A 12,156-nucleotide genomic window follows, 5' to 3' on the forward strand; every position below is an offset into this window, starting at 1 on the left:
ATATGACCTAACTAATAATTCACAAATATATGACCCCGTCGGCCTCTGGAAGGCCAAATAACACCTTTTCGGGAGGTGTCGGGGGTCGGGGTGTCGTGTCGGTGTCGGGGTGCCGTGTCGGGGTCGGGGTGCTGTTTCGGGGTCGGGGTGTCGTGTCGATATCGGGGTAGTGCCGTGTCGGTGTCGGGGTGCTGTTTCGGGGTCGGGGTGTGGTGTCGGGGTCAGGGTGTCGGGGTCAGGGTGTCGGGTCAGGCTCGGGGTCGGGGTGTCGGGTCAGGCTCGGGGTCGGGGTGTCGGGGTCGGGGTCGGGGTGTCGGGGTCGGGGTGTCGGGTCAGGCTCGGGGTCGGGGTGTCGGGGTCGGGGTCGGGGTCGGGGTGTCGGGGTCGGGGTCGGGGTCGGGGTGTCGGGGTCGGGGTCTCGGGGTCGGTGTCGGGGTCGGGGTCTCGGGGTCGGGGTGTCGTGTCGGGGTGCCGGGTCGGGGTCTGGGTACCGTGTCGGGTCGGTTTTTTTCCTTTTTTCCTTTTCTTCTTCTTCTTCCTCTTCTTCCTTTTCTTCCTTTTTTCCTTCTTCTTCTTCTTCTTCTTCTTCTTCTTCCTCCTTTCCTTTTTTCCTCTTCTTCTTCTCCTCCTCTCCTCTTTCTTCTTCTTCTTCTTCTTCTTCTTCTTCTTCCTCTTCTTCTTTTTTCTTCTCCTCCTCCTCTTCTTCTTCTTCTCCTCTCCTCTTTTTCTCTTCTTCTTCTTTCCTAAAACTAAACTAAACCTAAACCTAAAACTAAAAAAAACAGAAAAAAAGGAAAAAAACTAAATCTAAACCTAAAGCTAAACTAAAACTAAACCTAAACCTAAACCTAAAACTAAATCTAAACTAAACATAAACCTAAAACTAAAAAAATAGAAAAAAGGAAAAAAAGAGGAGGCAGAGAGCTCACCTGGGTGGAGGAGGGGGGCGGGGCGGCTTGGGGCGGCGGAGGAGGGGGCGGGGTGGCCTGGGACGGCGGAGGAGGGGGCGGGGCGGCCTGGGGCGGCGGCGCCGGGCGGCAGTGGCGACAGGGCCGGGCCCGGCCGGGGCGGCGGGGTGCGGGGGTGCCGGGGCGTGGCGGCGCCCAGACGGCAGGGCGGCGGGGGCGACGGGGCGGTGGGGCGCCGGGGCGGCGGCGGGGTGGTGGGGCGACAGGGCAGGGGGGCGCTAGGGCGGCGGCGGGGTGGTGGGACGACGGGGCGGCGGCGAGTACTGGGGAGAGAAAGAGAGAGAGAGGGGCGGGGTGGGGCGCGGCCGTTAACGTTAGTGGGGCCCTCCCTCTTTGCCGTCCGCTGTTTTGCTCTTTGTCGTCCGCTAGCGGACGGCAAAGAGGGGGGGCCGTTAGGTTTTTTTAAGCAGCTCGTCAGTGGGGCCCCCTCCCTCTTTGCCGTTCGCTAGCCGACGGCAAAGAATCTTTGCCGTCTGCTAGCCGACGGCAAAGAACTGGCTGATGGCAAATTAGGTCTTTGCCATCAGCCAGTTCTTTGTCGTCTGCTTTTTGGTAGCTGATGGCAAAGAGCTTCTTTGCCGTCCGCTAGCTGACGGCAAAGAGCTGGCAGATGGCAAAGTAGCTGATTCCAGTAGTGACCAGGGAGATCTAGGGTTACACAAGGTCGGTTACAAAGAAAGGAATCTACATATTCGGTCGCCAAGCTTGCCTTCCACGCCAAGGAGAGTCCCATCCGGGCACTGGTGCAGTCTTCGGTCTTCGTGTCTTCAGATCCCATCAGTCCGGCCCATGGCTAACAGGCCGGACGCCCGAGACCCCTTAGCCAGGACTCCCTCACGGACCCTACGGGTTCGAGAACTATGTAGACATGACCGAGACACCTCTCCAATCAATAACCAATAGCGGAACCTGGATGCTCATATTGGCTCCCACATATTCTACGAAGATCTTTATCGGTCAAACCGTTATGGCAACATATGTTATTCCCTTCGTCATCAGTATATATGCTACTTGCCCGAGATTCGATCGTCGGTATCTTCATACCTAGTTCAATCTCGTTACCGGCAAGTCTCTTTACTCGTTCCGTAATACATCATCCCGCAACTAACTCATTAGTTACATTGCTTGCAAGGCTTATTATGATGTGCATTACCGAGAGGGCCCAGAGATACCTCTCCGATACTCAGAGTGACAAATCCTAATATCGATCTATGCCAACCCAACAAACACATTCGGAGATACCTGTAGAGCATCTTTATAATCACCCAGTTACGTTGTGACATTTGATAGCACACAAGGTATTCCTCCGGTATCCGGAGTTGTATAATCTCATAGTCAACGGAATGTGTATATGTCATGAAGAAAGCAATAGCAATAAAACTTAACGATCATTATGCTAAGCTAACAGATGGGTCTTGTCCATCACATCATTCTCCTAATGATGTGATCCCGTTCATCAAATGACAACACATGTCTATGGTTAGGAAACTTAACCATCTTTGATTAACGAGCTAGTCTAGTAGAGGCTTACTAGGGACACTGTGTTTTGTATATGTATCCACACATGTATCAAGTTTCCGGTTAATACAATTATAGCATGAATAATAAACATTTATCATGATATGAGGAAATATAAAGTAACAACTTTATTTTTGCCTCTAGGGCGTAGTTCCTTCAATGGCATCATTAGAATTGCCTAAATCGATCTTCGGGTCCTTAAGATTCAGTGCCAGTCTATACACTACACACTCTTCACCGAGAACAAACTGCTTTTCTCATGGTGCACTGCCAAGCAATAATATCTCCCTCGCCCATTCTAAGAGTGCGCAACTTTAGGATCTCCTCTGCATCATGGATAAGAAATAGATGCGTGATCAGGTGTTCATCCCATCTCCTAGTCCCACTCAAGAATAACTCGGACACCCATTTGATCCTAGTTCTGTTCTTCTTAGCAGAGATTTGAAGACCAGATTCTCCAAGGATCCAATTATCCCTCCAAATATTTATACTAGTCTCATCGACCACTCTTCATATGATGCCTTTTTTAGCAGTTCGAGGCCATGCATAATTCCTTGCCAAGAAAGGATGTATCTTGAGGGAAAACGATATCAATAAGATGCCCATGAGGATAATATTTAGCTTTCATCAACTTTGCACACAGAGAGTCCGGAAAAACCAAAAGACGCCAAGCTTGTTTTGCCAAAAGCGCTTGATTAAAAGGCTGAAGATCGTGAAATCCCATACCCCCTTCACTTTTTGGTCTTGTCATCTTATCCCAAGCCAGCCAATGTGTTCTTTTCCTATTCTCTTCATCGCCCCACCAAAAATTCCTGATAATCTGGGATAACTCCTCACACAATAAATCAGAGAATTTAAAAATACCCATTGCATAAACCGGTAAAGCCTGAACAACAGACTTGATCTGGATTTCTTTCACCCCGCTTGAAGCATATTTTTCAATCCAATCTGAAACGCACTTGAGTGATTTACCTTTGGTGGATTGAAACTTACCCACCTTCATACGGCCTTCTGGTACAGGCAAGCACATATATTTGTCCTCAAATCCATCGATCGTGAGTTTAAGGATAACCAGGATGGACACCTGGTCCTCCATAGAGCATTTTTTTGCCAAATAAGACGGAACATTTATCCGGACTTAATAGTTGTCCAGTTCCCTCCTCATAAGCCGACAAAATACCTTTAACATTTATCCTGCAAGCCTCTTCTTAAGCACATTATCATCCTTAATATATATACTTTTTCTAAGCATCAAGCAAAGATAACTTCCAGGGGACCCGGATAAACCAGAGTTCTTTGTATGGGCACCCAACCTGTGCCATACATCGATTTGAAACTCCTGGACCTGAAATGCTGCTCTCAACCTGAATTCTGCCACTTCCACCCCAAACTATTCTCCTAAATCTAATGCTCTGCCCAAGTCTCCCTCCAAAACAATTGAAAACATCATGTCAGTACTCAAAGTAAGGTTATAAAGAAGCACTGGCATATTTTCTACAAAGAGGGACATACCCAATCCACAAATATCACCAGGATTTGGTCTTTTGCCCATTCTCATTTTTTTTACAACACCTGCAAGATAAACCAACCTCTAGCTTTTAGTATGACTAGATTGCGCCCCGGGTGCAAGACACGGACAGAGAGAAGTTCTATTTGAGTATTAATCACCATACATTTGTAGGGGCGGTAAAGAATAACAGAAGGTACCAATGGGAAACCCAGGCCCAGGAAGCTAATTAAAATCAAGAATTCTGTGGGTACAACCTAATGAGCATTCCATACCAATATCAGACAACACCCAACAGCTGAGCTGACATAACTTCAGCTTTAGGCATTAGTACTATTTTTTTCTTCATATCCATATGCTAAAAAGCTTTTTTATGAGGTATGCTTCATTACAAGGTAGCAAAGCACAGGTTACTTCATACCTGTAAAACTATGTCAAATTTCAAGAGTTTCTCAACAACAAACTGAGAAAACACACACAAGAAAGGGCATTGTTCTAAAAAATCAAGCAAAAACAAACGTGTATGCTCTGCAATCTCATCTGGGGCATTTCCTCAAAAGTATCGTGGGCTACAAAATCACACATATACATCGACAAAGAGGTCACAGATGGCATGCGTGAGATGACGGTTGGTGTAGACTGGGTGAGAGTATAGAACGAAGAGAAGCTTGGCTCTCTAAATACAAGCATGACGCATTATCCTCATTTAGGTAGCAATGAGAAACCCAGGCTCAAGCTAATTACTAACCTAATAAGCATTCCATACCAGTATCAGGCAACAACCAGCAGCGGAGCCGAAATTGCTTCAACTTTAGGCATTAGTACTATTTTTTTCATATCCATATGCTAGAAAGCTTTTTTTACGAGATATATGCTTTGTTACGATGGTAGCAAAGCATAGATTACTTCATACCTCTAAGACTATATCAAATTTCAAGATTTTCTTAACAACAAATTGAGACAAAACACACACACAAAGAAAGGGTATTTGTCGGAGCGTAAACTCAGGACATCAAGGATCAAAGATACCTTGTAATTTTGAGTTCAACGAGAGGCTAAAACGCACGGTTTCCTTCTGAGAAAATCACAAGGGACACAAGGATTTTTATATAGGTTCAGGCCGCCATTGATAGCATAAAATCCTATGTCCTGTTCTTCGTTGATATGAAAATGGAGGTTAAAGTGTTGTTGTGTTACAAACGGAGTGCTCGGCGTGTGATCGGTGGTGGTTGGAGTCCTAGCTTGAGTGCCCGAGCACTCCTATCTCTACTCGGCTAAGTTTGATGTACTATCGCCTTCTGGTGATGCTCGGAATGGGAGAAGTAGTGTTAACTGGTGCGTGCATGTGTGTGTGATAGCTCAATCGTTTGTCTTAAAATGACCTCGGTCCTCCCCTTATATAGGCATGGGGACACCATAATAGTCGGTTTAGTATGTGTGAACAAATACTAGTTGAAGGTCGGCGTCCATCTTGCAGATGTGCATTTGTTTACGGTTCAGAAGATAAGTTGATACTGCAGAGTGTCAGGTACTCAAGTGCTTTTGGTAGATGCCTGGGTCCCGTTTGTCATTGTCCTGCTTGTCATTGTTGTTAGAATAAATCCGAGGCATACCGTCGATTATCCGAGAACCAAACAATCACACGAGCACGACACCGAGATTTGTTAACGAGGTTCACCGATATGGCTACATTCCCGGGGCTTGACTACGGGCGCTCCTCCCCGTGACACCGTCACAATACCGTACACCGGCCACCCGGGCGCCGGCACACGCCGCCGGCTCCCCCTTGCGCGCCTATGCTATTATGTTGGCATATGTTACTTCGTGTGTCTATTCCCGTTATATATGAGAGGCCTAGGATACAAGTGTCCTATTAGGACATAACTCCACATCCTATGTAAACACAATACAACTTCTAGTCCAACTGTAACCTACCTTGTACACAATATTCGACATAACTCTAACAAACTCCACTTTGGCGAATATTCTACACCACCTTGAATTTGTCACTGAGTCAAACTTCCATGTACATTGGATTTGAGTTTATCCCATGAGTACCGCTGCTACTCCGAAGACTCCATATGACTCCACCTGTAACTTGTAGTCCCTTCTTTTCTTGACCAGAGTCAACACTCGAACGAAATTAAGTTCCATGTTACTCTAGTTTGCGCTCCCAACTTTCAGAGTATCCGTCCAACGCCATTACATATTGATCACTGACCTGCGTGAAAGTGAACAACTCACATATTGGGTATCACACATAAGAGTTACCTGAACTCAACATCACCGCTCCTTTCTTGACAGCCTGTTTGAAACTTGAAGGAATTTCACCATTGCTTGTAGTCATCCCAAGTCAAATTCACAGTTATCTCATCACATGTATGACCACCAGAGCCCTGCCCGTCTCCATGTCCCGTGCGTACTGCACGCCTCGTCGCTATTACTGCGTCGAGCCTCCGCTGTCCCGCTCGAGTCTCAAGGGTCGTGAACCCACACCACTCAACCCCCACTGCAGAGTACCACCGATCATAACCGATCGATGACGAGTTTCACACTTCCATCAGACCACTGGGCTCCAGTCCAAACTGCGTGTCCCTCGCTTTTCCCCTTTGCTGAATAGGCTACGATTCCCTGAATCCTTACATTGTAGCCCCTCAATCCAGCTCCACATTCAACATGACTCCATGGTAGATGATCAGTCCATCCTCGCGCCCCGTCGACTTCAAGCTCCGTGTATACATCACCTTGAATCAACCCCGCGCCATAGTCTTGTCGAAGCTGCACAAGCCCTCGGGGCTTGTGCCACGTGTTTCCATGCCCCAGAAGTCGGTCACCATCAACATCACGCTCCTACGTCGTTGTTGCCGATCTCACCACCGTCTTCTGTACCAACCGACTCGCGTCAATCCATCAGACTAGCTTGTCCGACCAAGCCGATCTTATTGGACTGTACGACACACTCAAGGCTCCCAAATCGTCTTCTGCGAATCTCCATCCATCACCTGATAATTCCATCTTAGCTGACATGACTTCCCGCAACTCCTTCAAGCATCTCTATTGCACCAACAAATCTTTCACCTTTGTCTGCCATAACCCAAGGTTTCCAGTCCAATCAACTTCTACACCTCAAACCTGGTACCCATTGACGCCATAGTCCTTTGTATGGCTGACCATGCGAAAAATTATCCGAGCTTTACACACGATTCCCCAAGTACACAAACAAAACCTCCACATACTACTAGCAATTCCAACTAGCTGGTCTTCACATGATCTACTCCCTTGGCTCAACCCCAAGAAGCTAGCTTTGCTTTGGACATGGAGTAATTGAGCGCGAGCTCAAATGAGCTCGTTATCCACGTCGTTGGTTAGCCCCTCTAGATGTGTGCCATTAATTTATCCTAGCGTCGGTGGTCATCCAGAAATCGGGTACTGTTCCGAAATACGTCCCCGGCAGCGGTGTCCAGTGGGCCAGATTTAACGCTGGGGAGGACGGCAGTTTGCCACCGGGGAGGTGTTCCATGGATCAGAATCAGAGCCGCCGTCTGATCCGTGGATCAGGAAATTCGCTTTACCGTCTCGCCGCACGAGTCGAGTTGAATCCAGAGTCCAGCCGTCTTCTCTTGCAAAGCGACTGACGATTTGAAGGCGACGACTGGGAGATAAAGGTCAGGAGCGGCAGCGGCGATCCAACATGGAGTTCTTGATGCAGCCGATCGGCAGGTACATCGATCCTTTCTTCGCCGCGCGAGGTTGTCTGCATTTTTCGGGCGTCTGGGTCAGCTTGTTGACAGCGATTTGTTTTTTCCCTTGGTTTAGATCTGCTGTGCTTGAGGAGATAGAAGAGAGCCTGGTGCCTGTCCCTCTGGTTGCCGATGGCGAAGTGGTGGCGGAGCATGCTGTGCGGCAGCATCACAGGGCGGCGGACAGCGGCAAAGCACAGATCAGGGGCGGAGGCCGCAGCGAGCAGAAGGGATAGCTCCCCTCCGACGCCCGAGGGGAAGACGAATCCCCAGGCGCCCGGATGGAATAAGAGGTCAGTGGAAAAGCTTCCGTATGTCATCAGAGATGCAAAGATTTTAGTAAAGAAAAATTGACATCAGTAAAGAAATCAGGCAGCTATATCTTTCTAGATTCAGAGTATTTAGTACAATGCATTTAGCTGAACCCTCCTGATACGAGAGATGCAAAGAAATTAGTGGAGGAAAATTGGTAGCCCTAATGAAATCAGGCAGCTGTAATTTACCGGGTTCAGCGGGTTAACTCCATTGCATTCACGTAGTTGAAATTCAGATGAGAAAAAACTTCCTTATGTCATCAGATAAGGAAAGATTTCAGTAAAACAGAGTAGTTTGTGCACTGCATTCAGTTGTAACTCATTGATATGCGAGATGCAAAGATTTTAGTAAAGAAAAATTGAGTGCGGTAAAGAAATCAGGCAGCTGCAGTTTGCTGAGTTCAGAGGAGTAAGTACACTGCATTCTAATTATTGATAGTCAGATAATGAAAAGCTTAATTATGTGATCACAGATGGAAATCAGGCAGCTAGAGATGTATGGGTTCAGAGTAGTTAGCAAACTGTATTAAAATGAAACCATTTGATATGAGAGATGCAAAGATTTTATTATAGAAAATTGGATTGCAGAAAAGAAATCAGTCAGCTATAGCTTTGTGGATTCAGAGCAGTTGGTACAATGCATTTGGATAAATCATGCCTACTGCCTGGTGTTCGCAGACTGAGGCTTGGTGCTGCTGCACCAAGCAGGACACCATGCCCAAATCGAATCAGTGCATTCGACAAGGCTGTCAGATGTTTTGCAGAGAAACTGGCTGAAAATGTGATCACACCTGTTCTCGGCATTACATTCGACTCCTTGAGCGAGGCTTCTGGTGATGCTCTCACTGATTTGTTGTTAGTAAATCAGATACAGTGGAGTACAATTTTTATCTGAGAAGCTCATGAAAAGCGTGCACATAATGAAGACATGCTTGGTTTCATTAGGGCTAAAAAATACCAGCTAAGCATATAGTGAAGACATGGACGAGGGATGCTCGCGACATTCTGCCACCTCATCTGATACAATACCAGAAGGACAGTATGCAGAACAACCCTTTTTCGTACAGAAACTTCACGATGTACATGCACGCAATGGAACTAGTCAGGCTGGGCGACACTAGTTTTGAAGCCTACAATCATTAATGGAGTTGTTCAAGTCGAATTTGACAGTGATATTACCCTATACAGAAGTTAGGGATGGTCTTGGCCTCGAGGATAGACTGGCAGACAGGGGGGCTGTGGTGAATCAGACCCCCATGGAGCTGGTTTCGGCGGAACAAAACATGAACGTCAAAGCAGCTACTGCTGTTTTAGCTAACAATGATTCGGTTTCGAGGACAAGCAGCAGGTTGGAAGGACTGCTGGCTCCAGCGAAAAAGAAAGATATGGGATGGCCAACGACAAGTACGGAGAAGGCTCCATATGAAAGGTCTAAGCAAGAGGACTAGGTTTTGCATGATATGCTGAAAACAAGGGCATAAGCAAACTACATGCCCTGATGTGGTGATGTCCCTAAGCAACCTCAGAAGCCTGCCAAATGTAAGAACTGTGGCTTGCAAGTAGAATGCAGTTTGAGGGGCACCAGCAAAATAATTGTAATAAATAAAGCAATGGAACTAAGGCTGGCAAGTAGAATGCAGTTTGGGGAATGCACTGGGTAGGAGCTGATGGGCTCATGAAGTCTTTTCAGTTATCTTATTTGCTATTGAGGCATATGCCTGTAGGTGACATGTTTTAGCTTCGGCGTAATCTAGACCATGGTTAATTTTTAGGTGTTGACATGCTTTTCGTAACTCTGCATTTTGGCCAGTGGCTAGGTAATGTAATAAGTCGAACTGTGTTCCAGCTTGGCATGTCTGGTTTAGTTTCAAATGTTGGCTTGTCCCCAGGTTTTCATGAATTTGTGCATGCTTTTGAAGGTAAAACCCTTAGCCTTGGATTTTAAGAAATTGACTAGGACTACGGGAGGACAACTACTGCTGCTGAATTTCAGAATGTGTAGGTTTAATATGACAGACTACTCCTGCTGAATTTTAGGAAACTAGTGCTGCTGAATTTTCGAAATGTCAACGGTTAATATTCAGCTTATTGCAATCTGTAGGGCCCCTTGGATTTTATAAATTGATGCTTATTATGAACAGAAGTTCGAAGTAATTGACCATATAAATTAGTGCTGCTGATTTTGGAAATGTCTAAACTTACTAAGACAAAACTAGTTCGAAGGCATGGGTTTTCCACTTTTCCTGAATGTATGTAGCGGCTAGACAGCAGCGAGTGTGTTTCATCTAAATTTAGGCCCTGTAGCACTATGCAAAATACATAAAGTTGTGACCGATCACCATAGCCAGAGATCAAGTGTTTGTACAAAAAATATTTGTTCAAATTATGATTAGGCACTAGTGATAGTTACGTTTTGTGTGAAGAATATCCGGTGAGCTTTTCAGGAGTCATTTTTGCCCAAAAAATAGGTTTAATTGTAATGTTTTCCGAGTATGTTTTGAAATTTCCATGATTGTGCAGAAGTATGATGAAAGAAATGTGTTAAGTATATGTGCTCCACTACAAACAAACAGTCTCGGTCAGGATGTGTAATCAGTTTGCTGATTTGTCATGCAGGACTAGGGTTGGATTAGCTGGCAGGACGAGGATGAAGTTGGTTCCGGCCAAGAGCAGCGTCATGCGCTGGCTGTCGGCGGAGCAGCGTGGAGGCGCGACACGGGGGAGGCTCGGCTGCTGCACCTGTGGCTGCATGCGCACATGTGCTGGCTGAATCTCCGCCTGGCTGCCATGGTCGAAGTTGTGGTCTCGCCTGTATCTCTGCTGAAGGGGAGCCAACGGGTGCATAGCAAAGGGGGGTTGCAGCACGTACGGCTGCGTCAGCCCTGCACGAGTCAGCTCCGGCAGGTACGTGTCCGTGGATCTAATGAACCCGCATAGCTCAGCCTGCATGGATTCTAACTTCAGACACGGAGTGGGGATCCAAGCTCCAAAAGATTGTTCTTCATGGCAGATGGGCACTTACATCTTTCCTGACGCATTTGTAGAAGCAAGCTCCGGCGCGCGAGGCGAAGGTGACCACCTTGTCGAGGTAGCCAGGGCAAGGGATGGGTGGCAGCACTTCCTGAGGCTGCGAGGAAGAAAAGTGAATCTTCCAGAGCAAGGGTGTGTGCGGTCGATGCAGTGCATGTATATATTAAAAAATGTTTGCTGGAATCCACCGTTCGGTGTGTAACGGCTGAGCCGTGGACCACGACGCTAGTGTCCATCTGAGCCGGCTAGTGCTGGATGATGGACGTCCCAATAAATGCGGTCGGTGAGTGGGCCCTAGTCTGTGGAAAAGCATCTCATACTACTCAGAATACGCAGTAAAATACATCTCCTGATGCGAATCTTAGCGCCAGACGATGGCTGGGATAACAGGTCCATCTGAGCTCGAGCTCAGAATAGGACTTTCGCTTTGCTTTGCCTTTCTGTGTCATATAGAGTATGGAGACTCGGTCTCCTTTTGTTTCTAAACAAATCTCACGTAAGTAGCCCTCCAGTTCCAACTTGCTATCGGCCGACTCCGCCTAGGCCTGCCTGCGCTGCCCCACATGGGCCAGCCCACGTCCTATGGACCACGCTAGCCCCCGCCTTGCTTCAGCCACCTGTGCGCACGGCTGCACAGCGTGTGCCGCCTGCACGTTCCGCCACCACCGCGAAGCGCCGAGAACGCCGAGAACTTCGTTCTCGCCGATAACTTCCTGCGAACCGATCACTTCTGTTTTGGCCCAGATCGTCTTGCTGCTCTCTCCTGTCTTGTCCCGCGCGATCGCCAAAGATCCCGCCGACTAGCCACCGACCAGCTTCTACAATCACGATCTCTTCGAAACCTCCTCCTTTCAGATCAACTCGACCACCTCCCGGACCTTTTCAACCTTGCTCATGATACCACTTGATAGAATAAATCCGAGGCATACCGTCGATCATTCGAGGACCAAGCAATCACACGAGCATGACACCGAGATTTGTTAACGAGGTTCACCGATATGACTACATCTGGTATCAGATTCAAGACATACGATGTAACATATGCCAACATAATAGCACAAGCGCGCAAGGGGGACCCG

General features: G+C 47.4%; 1 long non-coding RNA gene across 1 annotated transcript; it reads left to right on the forward strand.

The window, feature by feature from the left end:
* Positions 1-7,375: 7,375 nt before the first annotated feature.
* On the forward strand, positions 7,376-11,324 carry LOC125552763 (uncharacterized). The gene is made up of 4 exons (XR_007303793.2): positions 7,376-7,713; positions 7,810-8,026; positions 10,664-10,951; positions 11,092-11,324. It is a non-coding gene; the product is annotated as an uncharacterized LOC125552763 (long non-coding RNA).
* Positions 11,325-12,156: the final 832 nt, after the last annotated feature.

Source organism: Triticum urartu, chromosome 5A, assembly GCF_056163025.1.
Source record: "Triticum urartu cultivar PI428250 chromosome 5A, HENAU_Tu73, whole genome shotgun sequence".
NCBI classification, from domain to species: Eukaryota; Viridiplantae; Streptophyta; class Magnoliopsida; order Poales; family Poaceae; genus Triticum; species Triticum urartu.